The 22,800-nt window shown below is 56.2% G+C and overlaps 1 protein-coding gene and 1 long non-coding RNA gene across 3 annotated transcripts in view; one reads left to right on the top strand and one right to left on the bottom strand.

The window, feature by feature from the left end:
* Positions 1-22,800, bottom strand: part of Chst11 (carbohydrate sulfotransferase 11) — a 138,413-nt gene that overhangs the window by 89,638 nt on the left and 25,975 nt on the right. The window lies entirely within an intron of this gene.
* On the top strand, positions 115-4,355 carry LOC134477412 (uncharacterized). The gene is made up of 2 exons (XR_010049474.1): positions 115-286; positions 3,704-4,355. It is a non-coding gene; the product is annotated as an uncharacterized LOC134477412 (long non-coding RNA).

Genomic DNA, 22,800 nt, shown 5'->3' with positions numbered 1-22,800 from the left:
CTGCTGCCAGGTGCACAGCCAGGGACACACCCAGCTATGTCGCTCCAGAGCCTGGACTCCCGCACAGCAGCAAAGTGAGAAACGGGGTTATCAGTCCGTTGTGGGGGGCAGGCAAGAGCCATTAAACACACTGATAATGTTTCTCTTTGCAGCCTGCTGAGCTGTGAGCCTGCTCCAGGCACTGCTGTCCTTGGTGCCCTGAGGTCTACACCTGTGGAACCAGGCGGTTGCTGCTCTGTGATGTGAATCAGCCTAGTGACACCAGCTCCCATGGGAGAAGTGCCTGGTGAGTCCTCCCCATGGCCGTCCGTCACTGCTAGAACATCTGGGGCCCCACTGCTCAAAAACCAGCACTTCTCAAAATACAGCTGGTGACCGCTGCCCAGAAACGAGGCTGTGACACTGAGGTCCAACAGGCCCTGGAAAGGGGCCAGGGCGGTCCCCTGACCCCAAATGCCCATTAATCTGGCCAATTAACCCATGCTGTTGACACACAGAAAAGATAATTACAATCCCAGCCGTGGAAGGAATCTGAGCGGATGTCCACGGATGTTGCACAGAGAAAGTGCTCAGCGGAGGCCGGGGAAGTTGAGAAGACAGTGATGCCCTTGGACACTCTCTCTCTCTCTCTGTGGGCCGCACAGAACGACTTCCTCCCAAAGAATGCCGTGTGGAAAGAGGAGGAAGTGCAGTTCTAGGACACTAGCCACTGACCACTGCCAGTACTGACCACTAACTACCCAGCCGAAGGTCAGCATCACAGAGGTGACTCAGAGCGAGAGCGCGCCCGCAGGGGATGGGACGTGCTGGCCCCTCACCTCTCTGACCCGGACTCCCAGGAGTGATAATAGACTGACACCGGCCTGTGAGTTACCACCAATGTGCAGGAGGGATGGAGACATTATTAACCAGGGCAACTAGAACCGGTACAGGGACTCTGCCGTCTAAGCAAGTCTCCTCTACGCCCAAGGCTTCCTGACGTTAAGAATGCACTGAAAAGGTTTTGCACAACTGGAAACTACGGGGAACACGGCAGGCACAGATCCACCCTAGTGCCCTCGAGTGGGAAGGAGCAGCCGCCTGAGGAAGCCAGAACCAGGCTGCCAACCAGGGCCCCGGCCCGGGGGCCTGTCACTACCGGTCACTGACAGGCGTACAGGAAGCCGCTTACTGCCACCTCGAGGGCAGAGCTGATCTACGCTGGGCGCCTGCAGGCTGACTGGATGCCTGGGTGGCCGGGACTCGCTGCTTCTCACGGCCACCTCCGCCTCCAGGAGGTCAGGGAAGCCAAGCAGCCCGACACGTGCAGCCTGTCCTCTGAGCTCTTCTCCGGCCACCGTACCGAAAAGTCTCAAGACGATGGAAACTGGAAGCCAGATATGGAGCCAAAAGCGCCCCTGCCTTGCTGGAACCTGATGCTGGAGGAAAGCTGCCCTCCGTGGGATTCCAGAAAGCCCTAAACCTATTAGCACTCGGACTCAGAATCCCCAGACACCAAGGCAGGACGTGAAGCTGTGGGCAGACACTATGCTACCATCCTGCCAGCCAGCACACCTGCCTGGGCATGGGGAAGGGGTTACAGAGGACACAGGCAGGAAGTGGGCTGGAGGGCTCGTCCAATCAGGAGGCAGGATAGGGAACATCGCCCATCGCCATAACAACCACCAGCCCTGCCTGCCCGGCTCCAGGAGGAGACTTTATAAATACCCTCCTCTGCCCCCTAGGAAGTTGCCCGCTGTGTCTGCACTGGGAGAGGAGGACCCCAAGGCACAGGGGTGAAGCCGCTCAGCAGGCGCTGAGCCAGGACAGAGGCAGCCCTGCCACGATCAAAAGCCACACCCTACCAGATCAAAGGAGCCCGCACGCACCGTGTCACAGAACCGCGTGGGTGAACGGGAAGAACAGGAGCTGGATGTGTGACCAGTTTACACCAGCGCGCTGCACAGGAGAGGGAGGCCTGAGGAGGCCTGCATTCTGCCTTCTCATGCCCTGGGGCCATGTGCGTGGTCCTACAGCCCCACGTGCAGGGGCATGGACCCACAGGAGGACAGACTAACCTCACCCCACCAAAGTCCTGGGTGTGTGAACATCAGTGCTGGACCCAAACCAAGCTGGGGTGGGGCGGAGGACGCACTCTGCCCCATCAACAGTGAGGAAAGGCCCACTGCTTTCGTCCTCCAGAACAAGACTGCCCAGCCCTGGGGAGTCCCTGTCTCCAAGACGCACCCCTCAACCCATCTCCTGCCTGTCCCCACCAGGCAAGGAGACTCCTCCAGGTCCTGGCCTTAATTTTGTCTAAGAAATTGAGGCAGGGAACTAAACAGCTTTATCTAAGTAGCACCTGGTCACTTCCAGGCACAGCTGACCACTCTGTGCTCTTCTCAGTGAGGGCTGGACTCACAGCTGGCCTGAAAAGTGAACTCAGCAGAGCGGAAAGGTCTGTCCCTCCTGTCACACTGCTGAGTGCAGGACTCCGGAAGGAATCCGCTTGTTATGAGCACTGAACCCACAGCTCTGGTCTCCTTCATACGCTGATGCAGAAATCTGTGTACAAATTCAATTTGCTCTAGCGCCAGAAACGAATGCCCCAGGCAGTTAGGAAATAACTCTGAGGTCACTGCTGGTTTACAGGATGTCATCAGGAGCACAGGAGCAGCACCCTTGCTGACCCCATCAGGACCGGGGCAGAAGTCTGGGAAGCCCCGGTCACAAGGATCCCGTGACTCTAACACAGCTTGCAGGGGTAACCCCATGCACTGCCACTGGGGAGCCCCAAGAACGAGGGGGGCCCAGGACAAGCTGCCCCAGAATGGAGATGGTGTCAGACTCGGTACCTCCAGATCCCACCGGATTGGGCCCTGATATCCAGGGGATCACGTGTCCCTGAGGCACATGAACAGCACAGCACAGCACACCCGTGTTTACAGCAGCACAGTTCCTAACTGCTCCGTCTTGGAAAGAGCCCACACCTCCACCAGCAGAGGCACAGGTAGAGAAGCGCCATGGAGCACCTCTCTGCCGTAAAGAAGTCAGTCGGCAGCAGGACGGCGCGCCCTGAGACCATGATGTCCAGTGAAATAAACCAGACACACGAGCTTCGACATCGCACGGTTTTCCTGGGAAACCCAACGCATGGGCAAATCGAAGACTAAAATGAAAGCTAAGTACCAGGAAGCAGGAAGGCGGATCTTTGGCAGATAGAAGGGGACTAGGAGAGGAGGAGGGTGGGGCGGTGAGATGCAGTAGGACGCCGCACTCACAGACACCCACTCGACGGACGCACCGCAACCTGCACTAATAACCTTAATGCTAAGAAAAGGACTGAGCTGGGACTCGGCCCCAGGCCTCCCAAGGGAGCTAGGACCTGGGCACAACCTTCTCACCGTGACCTGGAGGAACAGCTCCAACCAGGACCACTGACAGCCCGCGGTGACCAGCAGAAAGGCCGACCTGGGGCACCTAACAATCTCAGCTGCCTTTCACGACACGCAGAACTCTCGTCTCAAGTTCCTAATGGGGTGGCATAACTAATCAGCAACCCAGCTGTCTTGAAAGAAGAATAATTGAGCTCCCTCATCAAAGAAAATAAAAAGATTGGCGCTCTTAAGTTCTGGCGCTTAATAAATCAGCATGCAGATGAAATCCCCCGAACGGAAGCTCGCACACAGCAGCCTTTGATACTGGTTTTCTTCTCTCCTGGCAGATGCAGGCGAAGCAAGAGCTCCGCACCGAGCTACGCTCCCAGCAGATGGGAGATCCGCAGAGCTTCCTTCCAGGCGGCAGCCACACAGGACCAGCCCGGACAAAAGCACACTGAGTCTGTCCTTCCTGGGAGGGCACTTTTAGGGGACAGTGGCTCCCCCACCCGCTCAGTGGGGTCTGCCCGAAATTCAGGTACATGGTTTCATTGACAGGAACTGATTTAAAAGTCACTCAGCAGCAAGTGACCCACCTCAGTCTGGAAGCACACCTTTGTAAAGCCGCCCTTGCCCTGTTTCGCTGGCTCTGGGGGAGTGGGGAGGAGGCGGCTCCCAGAGAACCACGCAGGGTTTGGGGCTGGGTTTCCTCACCTGTGTCTCCTAAGAAAGGAGAAATGAGGTGGAGTCCAGGTTCACCCCGCCACTCTCCTTCCTTCCTGAAAACCACATCCTGAGCTAAGGAACGCAGTTCCTCCCAGAGATCTTGAACATGTTCATTTGCTAAATCCATTTATTTCTCCTTAAAATTCTGCAGCACCAGGATGCTAGTCACAGTGAAGGAAAAGGAGCTCATTTACTTCAAAATGAACCCAGCCAGATGCCTACAGAGATCACATTTTTATTTTCTCTTTCCCTATTAAAAAATATGTCTTGTGATGTACGCCTGTAACCTCAGCACTGGGGAGGCCGAGGCAGGAGGATCGTTGCAAGTCCAAGACCAGCCAGGGTTACAAAGTGACTTCAAGACCAGGCCAAACTGCATAGCAAGACCCTGTCTCAAAAAAAAGACTCTGCTTACCCCAACCTTCCTTGACTACCAGGGGCTTTCTCTGAAGGGATTTCAGGGTGAGAGTGAATTTCAGTTTCTAAGTAAACGCCTCAATTGTCAGCCTCAGCTGATCCCCATGGGGCGGGGCGGGGGGGGGGGGGGGACAGGACCTAGCACTACAGACAGGCAGACTCCTCCTGCCTGCCCCTCAGGACAGCTGCTGCCTCAGGGGATTTCTGGGGTCTCAGTTCTCATCAATATATTAAATATTGATTGGCAATCACATCCGGGCCCACATTTCCAGCCCCGCAAGGAGCAGGAGTGACCCCCACCCAGCCACCCACGGCCTGTGCGAGTCTGGGGGGGAGGTCAGTGAAGGCCGCACCCCAGGGGGGCAGGGTGCCAGCACACAGGCTCAGCGCGGTGCAAGGCTGTGAGTGAGACAAAGTGCGAAGCTGTGAGGGTGCAGGGTCCAGCGACCTGGACAGTCCAGGAAAAGAGACGGAAAGGGCAGCAGGGGTGATGTCCTGGAGGATGAGCCACCCAGGGCACATGGTGAACACGGGTGCCATGCTGAGGGGAGCCCGCGGGAGGGTGGACCTGGGGCTGGGGCGGAGGGAGGTGACGCCCTGAGGGTCACAGCAGGAGCTTCGTCCTCAGCCACGGCCAGGAGAGGTGGGGGGGGGCCCCACAGTAAGCAGTCAGGGGTTGAAATTCTGCTTCTGGGGCTACTTTTTTAAATAACTGGATGTGTAAACATCTGAGCATGGCCCCTAGAGATTTTTGAGAGCCATTAGGTCCAGGCTGTTGTGTAGACAGGAACAATGCAGTCACCCAGCACCCAGAAAGGCTGAGGCAGGAGGATTGCAAGTTACATTCCTAGCTTTTGTGAGGCACCCGTCTCCAAAGAAAAAACCAAGAAGGGCTGGGAATGGAGCTCAGTGCAGAGGCCTCGGTTCAACCTCCAGAATCGAAAAACCAAACAAGCAAAAACTAAACTAAACCAAAATAGCCTGGCAAGTGCAGAGTCCTGAGTTTAATTCCCAGTACTGAAAATAAATATATAAACAAATAAATAATAAAATAAATACATAAGATAACCCAGAGGCCAGTCCCCGGCACTGGCTTGGGCTCATTTAGCTATAGGAAGTGGGGATCTTCACAGGAAGACCTGTGAACTTGACCTCAGGGCAGACGGGAGGCCAGGGGCTGCTGCTAAGGGGGAGCCAGAGAGGGACAGTGAGAGGAGAGCCAGCTGGGGGTGTGGCCCCAGGACACCCGTGACAACAGGTGACCACTCTGCCTGTGAGTAACCCACGGTTGCCAGTGGCCACAGGGACAGCATGGCCTCTGCCCCAGGCCCAGGACGCGCGCCCCAGGCCCCAGGCTTGAGGAGGACTCTTGGTGACCCGGATCTGCACCACGTGCAGGGTGGAGGAGAAGGGCCAACGGGGACACAGTGGTCACTACATGGGTGCTGGCAGGGGGCCCCAAAGGCCTGAACAGGGGCCATCACGAGGAAGAAGGGGCGGCCCCCAGAGATTAACTCGGGAGACTGCACAGGCGCAGGGAGGAGGAAGAGGAGCCAGACTGGGGTGGGGTGCTCAGCTGGGGGTTCCTCGACCCTCCATCCACCTCCACACCCCCTGATGTTGGGGGTGGGTGCTGAGGGTTGAACCCACTGCCTGTGGGTCCACCTGCACCCGCAGCCCTTGTTCAACTTTTAAATTTTGAGGCATTGGTTCACTGTGTTGCTAAATTGCCCAGGCGGGGCTCAAAATTGTGATCTTCTTTGCTACATTCCCTAACTTTGTGTGTGTGTGTGTTGTTTTGTTTTTGTCTTTTTGAGACAGGGTCTCGCTATGCAGTTCAGGCTGAACTTGAGCTCACTTTGTAGCCCAGGCTGGTCTTGAACTTGCAATGATCCTCCTGCCTCAGCCTCCCAAATGCTAGGTTTACAGGGGTGAGCCACCACACCCCGCCTCCCCTAACTTTTAAAGATGAGCACTGTGACAGAAAGAAGACAGGCCATTCATCACCCTCCAGCAATTCTTGCTAGAAGAAAACGTCACCTCCTCACACAGCGCCTTAACAAGAGGAGCAGTTGATGATGGGGACTTGGGGTTCACTCCAGTTCCACTAAGCTGGGCTCCCCGGGATCAGTCCTGAGTGTGTCCCCTGCTCCTCTGTCACTCAGCGGGCCAGGGAAAGGGTTTCTGCCCAGTGTGGAAAAGCACCCAGAGGCCTTAGCGACACCCACTCCCCAGGGCTGGCAGAGACTCCCCAACTCCCCTTCACCAGCAGCAGGGGGGAAGCTGGGACAACAGAGCCATTCTCTCCTCCCGCTGGGCGGCCAGGAGATAAGGCGACCTGGGTGGGGTCCCCTGAGGCCACCTCTCCGTGTCCATGTCCTCTCCCGGCCTCTCCCTTGTGGCCTGATCTCACCCTCTTACAGGACATCACAGTCCTACCGTGTCCACCCCACTGCTCCCACCTGGCCTGATTCCTCTGTGAAGACCCCACCACCAAAGACAGCCACTGGCCAGGTGCCTGGGGTGGTGGCAGCAGCAAGCAGGATGGAGGGACTGACAGGAATGGGTCTGCCTGCAGAAGGGGCACTGGGGGTGAGGATGGAGGCCACAGGTAAAGGGGAAGGGTGGGGGGAACATGGCGTGAGCGGGAGGGACCCCCCACCCTGGCTGCTCAGCTGGGGCCGGTCACTCTGCTGCAGTCCACTCTGTGCCTTCCTGAGCGGGGTTCACACAGGGTCTTCAGGACCCCCCTTCCAGTAAGTTTCAGGGGGTCCTGGTCACCCACAGCCTCCTGTATGGCCAGGTCCTAGCGGCCCAGTAGCTGGGCAAACAGGGCCTGGAGGCCTTCAGGGTAGACAGGAGAACTCTGTGATGCCCAAGCCCAGTCAAAGGCCTGAGCCCTGGGCCCGTGCAGCCCCCTCTAATAAGCACCCCCACAAATGAGCCCCAGCAGGAAGCCCGTTAACACCCAGCAGGGGCAGACTCGGCCCCCAGAGGAACTTCAAAGGACATGCCCTCAGCCCTCAGCCACCGGGCCAGCCCAGGAAGCAGCCTGGCGACTTCAGGAAAGGAGGCGGCCTATAAATCAAGTGTCCAGCCCCAGATGCCTCTTGGTTTATTACCCCAGAGGCCAACTGGGTCACAAAGTCACAAAGGCTCAAGACCTCTCTGAACAGAATCTTTCTATAGTGGGGGAAAAAACAAGAGAATTTCTCCCGTCCCCTTTTTTATTTCTAAGAACATCCATTTGTGAAAATAATCCCCACTGCTCTGAACGTGCTACACCACAGATTTTAGATCTTTAAAAAACTAATAGAATCCGAGCGTGGTGGTGCCTGGACATAACCCCAGCACTGCGGAGGCTGAGGCAGGAGGACTGCCCCAAGTTCAAGGCCAGCCTGGGCTATATGGTAGGCTCAAAGCTGGTCTGAACTACACAGCGAGACTCTGTCTCAAAAAAAAAAAAAAAAAAAAAAAAAATGATAATGATAATGATAATGTTAGGCCCGATCACCAATTTGCCTTTGTGCTGGAAGTAATTTCTGGCGTGGATTTACTCCTGCAGTGATGGCCTGGTAACAAGGCAGGGTGTCCACTGACAACGGCCGCTTCCTTCCCACCCCAGAAATGCAGACATTGCAGGGGCGCTGACCTGCAGGTCCATCTGCGCCCTGCCCCCAGCAGGGATATTAATGCAGGTACAGGTGAACCCTAACTGCTCAGGATGGATGATAATTCAGTCTGGGGCACGCTCAGCACCCCGTTAGTTCCTCCAGTCTTCAGGACTGACTGAGCACCCTGATCCCAAGTGCTCAGCCTGGAAGTGCTTGGATTTCAGATTTTTAATCCCTGCACATCTATCACACCGTGCCTTGAGGACAGAACCCGGGCTGAAACACAGAATTCACCCAGGTTTCCCATGTGTCCTGCACTGACCAGCAAGGCAGCATTACACGTCCTGTGGGTGACCTGTCCTAAGGTCAGCTGTGCAATCTTCCACACCTGACATCTCGTCTGGTCTGCACTCTGGGAGATTTTGGAGCATTTTGGATCATATTTCAGGACTAAGAACAGCTCACTTGTATTTAGTTTTCCCTTGGTTCACAAACCATCTAATCCCTCTGCCTTAATAAATCAAAATCCCCCAAGTGTCTGCTACAGATCAGAGCTGCAGTGGCACTAGGTCTCACCCCGCCCTTGTGACAATTCTCTCAGTGTAATGGTACATACACTGCGTGACAGGTTTAGAAGTTTAACTGAAGACTCAGCAGGGAGCCAGCTCCTTACTTTGTGAAGAGGAGGGCAGGGAGAGGGTGTGAGGGCCACACCTGCCCCAGGCGTGCTAGCCTGCTTACAGTATAAGGGAGGAAAGAGGCTTGCTCTGGCTGCTGCCCTGAAGTGTTGCCCGGGTGCCCTGCCACCCTGCCTTGGAGCCAGCAGACTATGGACTGAAACCTCCACAAACTGTGAGCTAAATAAACTTCCTTCATTCTGGGTGTCCGGTGCTTTGTCCCAGCCATGAGGCAAGACTAACCAAGACCCTCAGTAAGTACTGTCGCCCCCACTCTTCTAGAGCGGGAAACTGGGGCTCAGAGTTGAATCACCCGCCTAAGATCACACAGGGGGAGAACAGCGGACCAGGCAAAGCCAGGTCTGCAACATCACCCCTAGATGTCACCCACTCCCTGTAACGGCCTGTCCCCGTGCAACTGGAACCAGGGACTCTGCTGCCCAGGCTCCCAGGACCCAGCAGGCACTTTGGCATTGAACTTCACTTCTGATTCTGAAAGTGATCTTGAAGATTATCTATTACGAAGCTTCAAATAACCTTTAAGAACCCTAATGAACACTTCACCACACCGTTAGTCACAGGAGGTGACCGTTTTCTGCTTTGTCATTTCTTTCCTCTCCTCCTCGGTTTAATGACACAACCACTTACACTGTGCTCAGAGTTATGGAAAACATGAAACTCAACTCCAGACTTGGCTTTGTAAAAACAAGCGAAATGTCACAATGGCTGCCTGTCTTCCTTCCCAAATTCAAGAGCGATGAGAACCAAAACAAAATAAAAGTAAGTATTTGCCGAGGAAGAACCTGACTTTGAATTTAGTTAAACATCTGTTGCACCCAGGGCTGCAGGAGCCTTGAAGGCAGAGAACTTGTCTCATTTGACTTCTTATTTCCAAAGCCAAGTACAGAACCTGTACGTGGTACATACACAATAACCACAGGCCTAAATGGAGAGTGAAGGCACGGATGGATGGACGGATGGACAGATGGACGGATGAATGGAGAAAAGGATGGATGAGTGATGGAGGAGAGGATGGGTGGATGAGTGAGTGGGTGGATGGGTGGATAAAAGGACGGATGGACAGATGGACAGAGAGGATGAGAGAAAGGACATGGATACCAGTGGTTAAAGGCTGAGACTCTCTGTGTCTAAGCCTGCTTTCTCTCCAGATGCACTGCTAAACCTTCTCTTCTGGATTTAGACAGAAGCATGAACGAGCTGCACATCCCTCTGGTCCAGTGACAACAGGGCCACATGTGCACAGAGACTGAACTCTGCCTTCCCAAGGACAGGCTCACAGACGCCAGCTGCCACACACCCCACGACTGCCCATGTAGCAAACACACGCCGAGCACAGAGAATCTTCCTGGAAGACAGCCCTGTGTGCTGGCACCAGGATGCATGTGTAATCCTCTCCGTGTGAGCTTCCCACCCTGAGTCACCGCAGTGGGAAGTGACTGTCATTTGGAAGAGACACACTTGGGGTCAGGGGTTGAAACACTCCGGATCCTGTGAACCCTGCACCCCGGCGCTGGTGGGGTCCCAGCCGCATGCAGTCTTGATCTCACCTCCCCCACAAACACTGGTCATGAGATGGGCTTGCAAAGCCACCCACGAGTCCCAAGACCCTTTTCCAAAGCGCCTGGGCCCTGCAGGGCTTGCAGATGACTAAAAAGCCAAAAACCATACATGCAAATGACCTGCCATGTTACACACACACATGCACACACACACACACACACACGCATGCACACAACAGGTGAGGAGCCAGGCCCTCAGATGCCCCTGAGCGGGGTCAGGGTTCTTAGCAGCGGAGCACTGCTTCCTCAGGAAGGAACCACACACGGCTCTGTGGTTTTGCAAAGCAATTTCACACGAAATAACGTTCCGCAGGAGAAAATTAAGGAAATGGCACGAATGTGGCCTTCAGCAAATGAAGGAACCGAAATTCAACGACTCGAAACGCAAGGACCCGTCCAGGGTCACAGAACCAGGAAGTGGGAGGGCGCACGGAGGGGCTTTCTGCGTCCCACTCGGATCCGGTTCTCTGTGCCCAGCGGGAACATGTTAGGCCTCCCGGGGAGCCGCGCTGTGCCCAGGTAAATTCCAAACTGGGATCGGATTCCATCTTCGTGAAGTCTCCAGCTGTGCGAGCGCGAGCCCAGGATTTCACGGGGCCTGCCCGCTTCGCGCCAAGGCACTGCGAGGCTTCCAGGAAACGGCAACCGCTCTCCCAGCCCCAGCCAGCCAGCGAGATGCAGAAATCCCGGCCACACACAGGAACCAGATAAGGAACTGCAGGCCAACCGCAGTATCTCATCCCCAAGCCATCTCAGGGGCCTTCTGTGCCCACAGTGACCCTGCGGTGGCCTGAATAGAGACAGCCAGCCACCTTATCACTATGGAGAATCCCTCTCTAAGGAGCAAGGCGTCCGCGCCTCCGCCTCTTTCCTGAGATAATTACTCTCTCAATTGTTCCCATCCCCCACCCTTCAGCTGTAACTTGCTGTAAAACAGCCCAAAGCAAGTTTCCAACAATGGCCAGAATATTTCAACCCAAAAATCACGTGCATAGTGAGGAAAACATACAACCCATCTGCCCCAGTTTCCAGATGTTGTCAGGCATCTGGAAAGACATCATGCACCCTTCTGAGCGCAGGGTGGTGACTTGCCCTGGGAACTCGGGAGGGTCAGCAGCCTCAGAGGGCTGATGTCTGGCCAAGGGGAATTTTTCAAGTCCCGCGGGTGACTACGATGCCTCGATGACCCTGTGCGGTCACCCCAAGGTGAAGCTGGCACGCTCACGCCCACCTACCCAGGAAGCAAACCATCTGCCGAACCTTGCACAGATGAGGTCTCGCTTCCTCGGCTTCCCCCAGAAAGCCCGCCCTGAGCTCCTGATTTGCACAGAAGACCTCCCCACCTTCAGAAAAAGGGTGACAAGCAGAGCTGACACCCCAGGGACAAACACCTTCGGCAGCCAGCACCCAGACAAGGAAAGTCTCGATCTAATGTCACCTTATGAATACAACCGGGAAAGAAACCCCAGTGCAAACAGGCACCCCGTGTCTGCAAGCTCCAGGAGCGTGCGTGTTAGGAACACAGTCAGCCAGGAACTGGGGGAGCAAGTCTGTCCATCTGTAGCCCTGCCTGGCGCAGGCTGGGAGGGACAGAGGCAGGAGGTACTCACCCCGGAGAGGAAAGGCACCCCAGTCCTTCGAGGCAGCCAATCCCAGTCCACTTTCCCTCGGTGTCCAAAGAAACACATGGAACAACGAGGCACACTGGTCCCCAACACAGGACACTCCCATTCGGCCACAGCTAGGCCTTGGGAGGCCCAAACTGCCGCCCACTAGGCACCCCACCAACCCAGCACGCTCCTGGACAGTCAGTCGCCTGCCTGTGGGTCCAGAGGAACACAGTCAGCTTCAAATTCCCGGTCCTCTGTGACGACAGAAGAAATCAAGGAAGACGCAGGCTGGCAGGACAGAGGCAGGGGGACTGGACCCCAAGATGCTGAGCAGGGGAAAGACCAAGCCGCTTGGACTCTGTCTGCCCAGGGCTTCCTGTGTGGAAATGCACTGTGGAAAGGAGCACGGGGAACAAAGAGTTAAGCGGGGTAGAGACCCCAGAGAGGCAGCCAGAGAAACCCTGACTTGAATGAACCTCTCGCTCCACTGTGTCTGCAAACGTCCCTCTGCAAGTCTGGGAGGCGACTGCCCGCCCACCCAATAAATATGCATTAAGCAGCGGCACAGGGGCCAGACCCAGGTCAGCATTACCCCATCTCCTCATTATTCACTCAAAGCAGCTGCAGGAGCAAAGGGCCATCCAGTGAAGCCACACTGGGATTCCTTCATGTAAGACAGAGGAGACCACCAGCAAGACCTGCCCCCGACTCAGCGTCTGCCCTTTGACCTACACACCCCAAAGGGGCATCGAAGTCTGCACCAACACAAGCCGGCCACAGGTCTCTGAGGCCAGGGACCGGCAGGGGCAGCCTCCCTGGCACAGCCCCCAGAGTGTATGACTTCCAGAGCGGACCCCAGGGAGGCCTGGGCCCTCTGTGGGCCTCACCCCTCACCCCACAGAGCACTGCTCCCAGGCCCCAGGACAGAGCTGCCAGCGCACACCCTGGGAAAAGGATCCCGGCATTGAATAGAGCAAGACACCTTCAGAATCCCCCACATCAAGGGCCTCAGCAGCTCAGGGGACAAGGCCATCTGTCCTGTTGTACACTCAGTGTTTAAACACTGGCTATGTGACCACTACACAGCAGTGGGCGGTGCCTCTCACTGTGACACCACCTACACAGTCCCACGGAAGCCGCCTTCCTATAGGAACCACCGCGCCCACCAAGCTAAGTGGCCCCCTAACCATTAGGCTACCCTGCAGACCCTGTTCCCTCTGGGTTCCAGCCCCATGCACAGCTAGGCCTCTCAAACACACACGCAAACACATGCATGCACTCACACACACTCCAAGTAGCTCCCATGGAAAACCAGACCATCGTGTCCCTCAGGAACGCTACCTGCATCTGCAGAAAGCCTCCAGTGCAACCAATGGCAAAGCTTTGCCCAGACAGGCCCGGCCCTGCAGCCTGGGCTGCCTCCACACGAGCAGCTCTGGCTTGGCAAGCCCAACCCCTACGGTGTCTCTGCTGCAGCCTGGTATTGAAAATATCAACCGACCAAGCAAACCCAAGAGGGGACCGTGCAAAATGCTGGTGTCAAATGCAACCTCAGAACCGGTCTTTATCCATCAAGCCAGGGCTATAATAGCAGGCTTCCTGGGGTCACTTTGCTGGAGGCCTGGTGGTTACTGGAGAGAGGGCGGAGCCCGGGCAGCCATGACAGCCCTCAGACAGACACACCCCTCGGTATCCTCCAAGAGGCCTCACCAACCCTCAGCAGTGGACAGCTGGCTGCTGCCCCCGGCACGGTTACTGGGCCTCCCTCCAGTACGCTGGGCCCTAATGCTACAGGAAGTAAGTGTTAGGTAGGGTCTAAAAGGTGCTTCCTTAGAAAAACTTCTGTAATTAAACTGGGAAAACATTAATTTGTACCCTCGTGCGAAGGGTCTTTCCTGGAAATTCCCTAAAGTAAGTCCACACTAGACAATGCAGCCAAACCACATACTCGGCCCCAAGAGCCCAATCAAAGACAATCCATTCGGCTGCTCTCAGATGCCCCAAAAAGCACAGGTGCTGCACCTCTGTTAGAGCGGAGACTCGAGGGAGCAGTGCACACACTGCTGGGGCCTCCACGCCAGCCTCCAAGCTCTCTGTGACCCAGGCTGCCTCCCCGGAAAAAAACGAAGGGTTTACAACATTTTTGAGAAAATAATCATTTCTATTAAAATGTGTAACACCGTCTTGCAGAAGATGGAAGGACTTAGCTCCGAATCACACTGTAAAGTGCTTCATTTAAGGCAAACGCATACAGATCACGGATATAAAAAGGAGAAGTTCTTGCAGAAGGCTGTAATCTTCCAGCACTCAGAAGGCTGAGGCAGGAGGGTCACTGAGAGTTCAAGACCAGCCCGGGCTGCAAAGTGCACTCAAGGCAGCCTGAGCTGCATGGTAAGACCCTGTCTCAAAAAGACAAAAACAAAAGAAGCAGAAGCAACAGCAGCAGCAGCTCTCCCTGGTCCCCAGCGCATGGCAGCTCCGTGCCCGCCCACACCAGGCCGCCAGCCCTGTCTTGGGACCTGGAGTCTCTCCCCTGCCAGGTGACACACAGGGGTTCTCCCGTGCCCTCGACCACCACCATACAGCGAGGGGATGGGTTGCAGGGACTGGAGCTAGGCATCTGCCCGAGGCCTTCAAAGGCTCCCGAGTGCCACACTCAGACCTTGTGTGTCCCCAGCTGTCACCGAGTTCCGCTGGGGCAGGAACAAACCCCGGCGGGGGGGTCCCTCTCCCACTCGGGGAAACCCAGACCTGTGGAAGCTGCAGCACTCCAGGGCAAATATGGAATTGTCCTGTGGGTGGCATGGACATCCCACAGGCACGATGGCATCACACGGCCCCCAGTGCAGGCAGAAAACATGCAAACCGGTGAGTGAGGCTGAGTTCCCATGAAACCTTATTTTATGACACTGACATTTGAATTTCATAGAATTTTTATCTATTAGGAAATGTTCTCCTTGTGCGTGCGTGTGTGTGTGTGTGTGTGTGTGTGTGTGTGTGTGTGTGTGTGTTAAGGTCTTGCTATGTAATCCAGGCAGGCCTTGAACTCACTGTGTAGCCCAGGCTGGCCTCAAGCTCACCGGGATCCTCCTGCCTCAGCCTCTAGAGTGCTGGGATTACAGACATGCACCACCATCCTGGCTGATTTTTTTTTCAATCATTTAAAAATGTAAATACAATTGCTAATGCTTGAACCATACAAAATCAGGAAATGGGTGAGACTGGGTCCTTGGGCCAAGCACCCGGTGCCCTCCTCTATGCCAGAGCTCCACGCACTCAGATGACTCAGACGACGTTGCATCAGAACAACTCAGAGCCCCTTCTGGTTCCAGCCCTGGAGGTCGGCTCTCCACGTCCCTCTCTGCCTCAGTTCACCCCCGGAGACACCGAACCCTCAGGTACCCTCAGCCTTCTCCTCCTGCCTCTACTGTTAGAATCCTTCCGGTTAGTGGGGTGACACCAACCCTTGTCCAGGACGGATTCGAGGACCTCAATGACTCCATCACTGGCCGGGAGTTAGCGGGAAGCCTTCCAGTGCGCTGCACCAGATCAGCCAAGTCTCCTGCACAAAAACACAAACAGCAAAGCAGCGGGCCAGCATGCAGCACCCAGCAACCACAACAGGCTCGACACAGACAATGGGCTGTGCTGCCAGGGCTGCCGGTGGGCATCCGAAAGGTAGAGGCTCCTAAGAAGCACACAGGTTTCTATTCTAATGCCCAACCCCGGACTGCCTGTTTTTCCGCCAAACGGTCCCTGAATGGCAACTAAGATCCTCAAAGCAAATGCAAACACACTCAGAGAGGAAAGACCCACATCCCAAATCCGAAGGTCTGAACTTAGCATATAAAATATTGCCCTATAATTCTCCCGAATCCACTGCAAGCAATATGGGAAGCGCAGCACAGAAAAGCAAACAAACCCTAAAATCTCAGCCAAGAACGGGTTAGATTCCCCTAGCTCTCCGCCCCACAGGAACCAGGTAATTCTGAAGCATGGACAGAAATACCCCAGGAGCCCTGAACTCACCCTAAGGCCGGTGCACCCAGAACCAGAAAGGAAATGGCCGTAAAACCAATGGCCTGGCTGCTCCCCATCTGACAGTGGCGGCCACCAACCCTTCTCTCTAATCCCGATATCCTCTTGCTGGGGAATTTTTAAAGCAAATACTAAACCCTGAAGGTCAGGCCTCAGTGAAAACAGGAGACATGCAAACTAGGGAAACTCAGGCCAGGCAGCCCGGGCACCCGAGGCTGCTGCTTCCTGCTCTGGAATTCAAGATGGCGCCTCCACTTGGCCCACCATATTGGTAGGTTGTACCTCCAAAGGCTCCTGCCCTCTGCCTCCTTTCCTCTCTCCTATAGCCTGATCCAACCTGGATCCAACCACCCGAATAAAACTTTTTACTAGCTCCTTCCTGCTCAGAGAACTTCCGATTTCCTTGACTAAAAAATCTCCCTCTGTCTCAACGATTCCCAGTACTGGTGACGTATCATTGGTTCCTGAACCAGAACGCTTCTCAAAATAAAAAGGGCTCCCTAATACATAAACCAGGACTTCCCAGGACAACCTGAGGCATCAGGTTACCCCCACTACAACGCTTTGGAGACCCTGCCTTGTTTCAGGCGTGGCGGCATGCACCTATAATCCCAGCACTTGGGAGGCTGAGGCAGGAGGATCCTTGTGCAGCCTGGGCTACACAGTGAGCTCAAGGCCAGCCTGAACTGCATTAGGGAGACCCTGTCTCAAAAAGACCAAAGAAAAAAAGGAACAAGAAGAAGACCCTGCTGTACTTTGTCAATCTGGTGCTCTTTTCAATCAAGTCTACCCAGCATAGCACCTGAGATATCACAGATGTTCGGTAATCAACTTACTGATTGTGGAATTTGATTTATAAATAACAGGAGCCTTGAACAGTATGGTCAGTACATGCCTCTATAAAGCATCCTGTCAGTTACTACAAGTCAACAATCTTAACAATGACTGCTTTTGATATTTTATTTTGATTCACTTGTAACCTGTAACATTAAAAACCTCTTACTTATAGTGACTTTGTATAGCTCTACTTATAATAATTAACAGTATTCAGCACTGACGCTGCCTCAGTTAAGAACACACATGAAACTCCAGACACGTAAAGACAGCACCAGCACCCCAATCTCTAAGTGAAGAAATGGAGGCTTGAAGAGCAAAAATAATTCACCCGTGGTCACAGACTCTGCCCAAGCTGGTTTCCTTCCAGCAGCTGGAAAACTCGCCAGCCAGAACATTCTGGTTCCAAAGCATTATTTTTAAAAACCATGTCACGAGCAAGCTGATGTATCTGGGCCTCAGCAAAAGACCAAAGCCAAGAAACTGGCTGGCCCCACGCGGTCCAGCATCGCAGGGCCGGTCCACGGCACTTGCTCTCCAGTACGTGGCGGCTCATGAAGCAAGAGGCGGCCCAGAAGAAACATCAGGACACCGTGATGGCCCACGCAGGCAGCCCTTCCTGGAGACAGAAATGTGCTTCTGGATTTGCAAGCTCCACGCCAGTTTCCCTGACCACCTGCACACGGGGACCCACGCCCGGAATTTCCTGCACACTTGGAAGCAGCCCACGTTCCTGAAAAGGGACGCTGGCTTGGAGCAGGCAGAGATTCTGATAGCGAACAAGACGGACGAAAATTCCTTCTCAGGAAGAGGGAATTTAGGTTAGGCACGCCTAGAGTTGGGGTGGATTCAGCTCCGCCTGTCTCCATCGCCTCTGGCGCGGTGTGTAACTGCTCTCTTTCTCGGTGAGATTCATCCCGACGGCCTGCACCTCTCACCTCCCGTGACGCCTTGATGGATGGGAATCTCACACCACAAAATTTTAGCTTTAAAAAAAACAAACCAAGACGTCCATGGTTAAAGCCCCCCTCCAGCCTTCCCATTTAAAGTAAGCACAAATTTCCAAAATCTATAAAATCATGGGTCTCGTGAGAACATTTCTCAAATTACAAGCTATCAAAATACTTTACAATGAATTCTTGATTTCTCTATTAAAAAAGACCGCCCCGTCTATGATCTCAAGAATCTCTAACTGCTTCTCAAGAAAACTGAGGCAGGGCTTTGTCCGCCCCGTCAGCCTGTCGCCGTGTCCGTTGGGGTGACCAGGAGGACACGCCGTATGGTCAGTGCTTCCACAAGAGAAGGAAGCAAAGCGGGCCGCAGTCTTTGAATTCAGCAGTCAGCAGCTCCAGGCAGGTGAAATTCCGCTCCAAAAATCCAGTCGGCCCTCACGGATCTGGCAGGCATTATCCGGGCAAGAAGGGCCCTGCGTCCCCACAGCAGCCGGTCAGTGAGAGCCTGAGCATTAACCAGCGGTCAACTGCGGGGACAGCCTGGCTGCAAACCTGGAGACCAGACGGAGGGTGCAGAGCAAGGTGCTGAGCTGGCCCATGTCATGCCCCCAGGACCACGGGCTGGCAGGCTTGGTAAACTCAGTATCCTTATCCCCCTGCTGCCAGCCGCTGAGAAAGGTAATGACCTTCAGGATGACCTTGATGTCTCCCTTAAAGACAGCAGAGCCACAAGCGGAAAAAAGCCTGAGTCCTGAAACACAGAAGAAGCAGGGTGGCTGCGTTGGCCACCATTCCCTCGCTATGACAAGTACCTGGGGTGTCAGCTTAAAAAGAGGAAAGGTTTCTCAGGGCTCATGTGTTAGAGGTTCCTGTCCCTTTGAGCGGGGAGACACAGCACGGCTCCTCCAGCACCAGCTGCCTGGGGAAGAAAGGGAGGGAAGGACAGGGCTGGGTCTGCCTGCCTGGGACACCTCCAGGGACTGAACCGTGACATCGGACCTTGGAGAGCTCTCAACAACTCAAGCGGCCCACTGTGGCTCAGAAGCCGCAGGTTCGCCAGCCCTGCCCCAGAGAATCCACCAGCCCCCCTCGGACCTCCTCCCCGCCTTAGACCACCATCAAGATCGGCCGGCCTTTGTCACATGGATGGCAGGGGGGCCCAAAGTTCCAAACTGCTGCAGCTGCCCAGCCAGGACGACAGGCAGGGAGAAATATAGATCGCAGTGCGAAGCTGCCTGGATGGGGTGGGAGGAGCCAGGGGACACTTCCCCGGCTGTAGTACTGAGGAGTAGCAATTAGCACCACCCCCCACAGGCCCTCCTCAAGGTACTGAGTCCACCAGAGTCGGTTTCCTGCCCACGCAGCAGCAGCAGACGGAGAGGCGTAAACAAACATCCACGCAGGGCTGCATAACCCATGCGTGCACAGGGACCCAGCAGCAGAAGCCCCCGCGCCTGGGGGACGTGAGTTCAGAAACTCATCAAAAGAAGGCTGCCCGCCAGGACCGGGAGATGCGAGCAGTCTCTCCAGCTGTGCCCCAGGTCACAGCCGCAGCAGCAGCAGCAGCAACCAAGGGAAAGAAAAAGCACCCAGGAAAGAAACACGTGTGCTCCCAAGAGGGCTCAGGGGTCAGCTCTTGGGAAGACTGCCTGGCCACCCTAGTAACATGGAGTGATCATCAAACCCACGCAGACAGCTGAGCCTCCGCCACAAAGTGGGTTTCCGGGAATGACCCAGACGCCAGTCTCTCAGGACCAGCATGGGACAGGGCGGCCCTGTTATTTCTGGCACATCTCAAGGTATCCAGGTTCATTCAGTTTCACTAACGTGCCACACACATTGGAGCCCCATCAGAGCACCGGAGGCTGTTGGCAGACACAGCTGGGCACCCTGCCATCTCTTTCCCATGTTTGTTTGTTTGTTTGTTTGTTTTCTGAGGCAGCGTCTCCCTGTGTGGTTCAGGCTGGTCTTGAACTTGCTATGTTGCCCAGCTGGCCTGGAACACCAGGCCATGCTCCTGCCTCCACCTCCTGAGTGCTGGGGTGACAAGCACTGGCCCTCCAGCCTCGCTGTCTCTCCTGACTGAATCCCTGCACAGCCCGGGGAGCCAGGGAGAAAGGCTGAGGCGATCACGCAGGCAAAGCAGCTGTAGCCTGGAGACTGGGCGGAGCTGCCAGGCCCCATGCATCACGTGCACGGCCAGCGGGGCTCCACATCCAGCAGCCGAGCCCAGCAGGAGGAGATGGGGTTCAGCAAGCAGTGGGCAGGGCCCTGGGCAGCAGGAAGAGCGGGGTGAAGGCTCAGCAGGCTGCAGACCCCCAGGACATGCGTGGAGGGAGGGCAGCCCCAGGGTCCATGGCAGGGGCAATGGCCCAAGTCCTCCCCCTCCCCGGCCGGAGGGCCTCCCTGGCCACTGAGCTCTCAGGGCTGTTCCCACTGCAGCATCCACCTGGCTCTTGCTCCAGTGGCCACTGGGCACCGGGCGAGAGACTCTGAAGTCCTCCCAGGGTGGCTCCAGGCCCCTATCCACCTGCCAGGCCGCCTGCTGCAGGACAGGACGTGTGCAGCAGAGACAAAGGACCCTGGCCCCCCCCGACAAGGCCGGCTCTGGCCCGAGCCCCCAGCTATGAGACCAAGGCCAGAGCAGCCCTGTGGCACCCAGAGGTGAGCCACTGGCACAGCTTCTGAGGCAGCACTGCTGTGGCCACCACCTGTCTCCCAGATGGAGAAACTGAGGCACGGAGGGGGCAGGAGCACAGTCAAGGCTGTGCGGCTGGCAAACGCCGGCGCCCCAGAGCAGGCAGTGGCCATGTGTCCTCCGCACCTGTCCACCTCTCGGACTCAACCGCTCCACAGACGGAGGGGAAGGGTCCCTTAGGAACCCAGGCTGGGGAGCAAGGGCCCCAATGTCCTGCAGAGTGGACCCCTCGCCTCCCGGCAGTGACCAACACTAGGAAGTCTGCTGGCTCCCAGCCTTGGAGCCTCCAGCCCGGCCTGCTCCTCGTCCCTCCAGGTCCTGCCCGGCTGACGGTACAGAGGACTGGACAGGTGCCCTCGAGCTGCGTTGCCTCTCCAGCTCTCTTTACTCTTTACATCATTAAGTTGCCTGTTGGCTGGGCTTGAGTTCGGGATCCTCCTGCCTCAGCCTGCCAGAGGGCTGGAGCTAGAGACACGCACTACCACCGCGCCAGGCTGGGCTGCGGATGGAGCTCAGCGGTAGAGCGTTTGCCTAGCATGCACAAGGCCTGAGCTCAATTTCCAGCACTCAGGGTGAAGAAAAACAAAATGAAAACCTTCCTGCACCACCAGGAAACACCTCCATGACTTTTTCCAGCCTGCTCCGGCCAGGCTTTGCGGTTACCCCACTTGGAGTTCAGTCCTTCTGACAGCAGCCGTGCAGCTCGTGCCCGTCCCCCTGGCACCTCCTCTAGGCTGGGCACAGGAAGCTTGGGCACCACTCCCAACGCTGTCTGCCCCACACCCGGCGGCAGGCTTCCCGTGCAGGCCTCAGAGGTTGGCACCCAAACTTAGCACTAGGATTAGGACCTCCAAGGCCCCAGGACTGGACTCCCCAGGGTCTGGTCCAGACCACGGCCTCCCCCGCAGGTTATGGTACAGAACATCTGGGGCCCAGTGCTTTCAGGCCTTCCTCGTCCAGTGCTTGGGACCTGGAGGCCCAGCCGACAGGCATCAGGTGCACCCGGTGTGCAGCTCAGAGGAAGTGGGCACCGTGTCCTCCCTGGCACAACCCCCAAGGGTGCATGCCAGACCCCCGAGGGCCAGACAGCACCGGACTCCTGGGATACGACGCGTTTCCTGCATGTGACGAGGTCCACGGCTTTCATCTCGGCCCTGGCCCGGCTTCCCTTCCCTGACAATGGCCAGCATTTCCCTGCAGGCTTGTTGCGAGACCACCATGACCTCAGGGAAGGGCCATGAGAACTCGGGCACTGGGATGGTGCGAGGGTCCGCTGATGACCCAGCCAGCCCATGTGTGGTGCTACCTGGGGCACCAGGCACCGATTCCACCCCGCTACCCACAACAAAGTAAAGTTCAGCCTCAGGATGGTCTCGGATTTTCCACCACATGAATGATGCTCCAACAGGGCCTGACTTCAGGTACCAGACAAGAAAGCTGAGGCCACGTGGCCCAGGTGGCGGTGCTGGCTCTGGGAATCCAGCTCCTCCTGCTCCGTCACCCCTGAGCCCCGACTTCGGGGAACCTCTCTGCTGACTGCCAGGTCACGGCCATGTCTAGGGCCATGAAGGGTGACAAGGTGACACCCCACTCCCCAGAATGTTCCCCCAAGAGCTGACTTCAGTCCTGCTCCAGCCTCGGTGCCCACCGAGGGCCCGGGAGTGGGGCGACCCAACAGGCCCCCCACTCCGTCTGTTTTGGCAAAGGGAAGACTGCTGAGGAGCGCGTCATAGGAAACTGGGTGAAAGCCCAGCTGTGGCTCCAGCCGCCTGAGTTACTCAGAAACCAGGCCTGGCAGGAGCAAAGCGCCAGCCGCACCAGGTCTGCTCACCCGGACGGAGGGTGGCACAGCGGGCCAGGGTCGCACCCGTCTGTCTGCACCACAGCCGTCTCGGCTCTGGGTGGATCCATGCCCTGGGTGGGCCCAGGGTGTCCTGGGACCACGGGGCATTTACACCCTGCTGCATGCCCGCTGGTGCCAGCTGTAGGCCGCACCCTTCCCTAGGCCTTCAGGGCCACAACCAGCCCTGAGAGGCAGAACAGCCCTGGACCAAACCACTGCTGCAGACACAGCGGTCTCCTGGGCCGGTTAGGGGGTCGGGTGCACAGAGGTGAGGGTCCATGAGCCACACAGAAAAGGAGCCTGAGTCCAAGGAAGGCTGCAGCCCTGGGGAAGCAGGTGTGAGCGTGCGGGACAGACAGACAGACAGACAGACAGACAGAATCAGATTCCTGCCGGGCATCCAGTGTACAAGAGGGACCAGAGCAGGGCTTCTTACCTGCTGGAAAATCACAGT

This window comes from Cavia porcellus, unplaced genomic scaffold (assembly GCF_034190915.1).
Source record: "Cavia porcellus strain 051 isolate PalLab524CR breed Dunkin Hartley unplaced genomic scaffold, mCavPor4.1 scaffold_8, whole genome shotgun sequence".
Taxonomy (NCBI): domain Eukaryota; kingdom Metazoa; phylum Chordata; class Mammalia; order Rodentia; family Caviidae; genus Cavia; species Cavia porcellus.
This window is presented reverse-complemented; position numbering and strand designations above follow the sequence as displayed.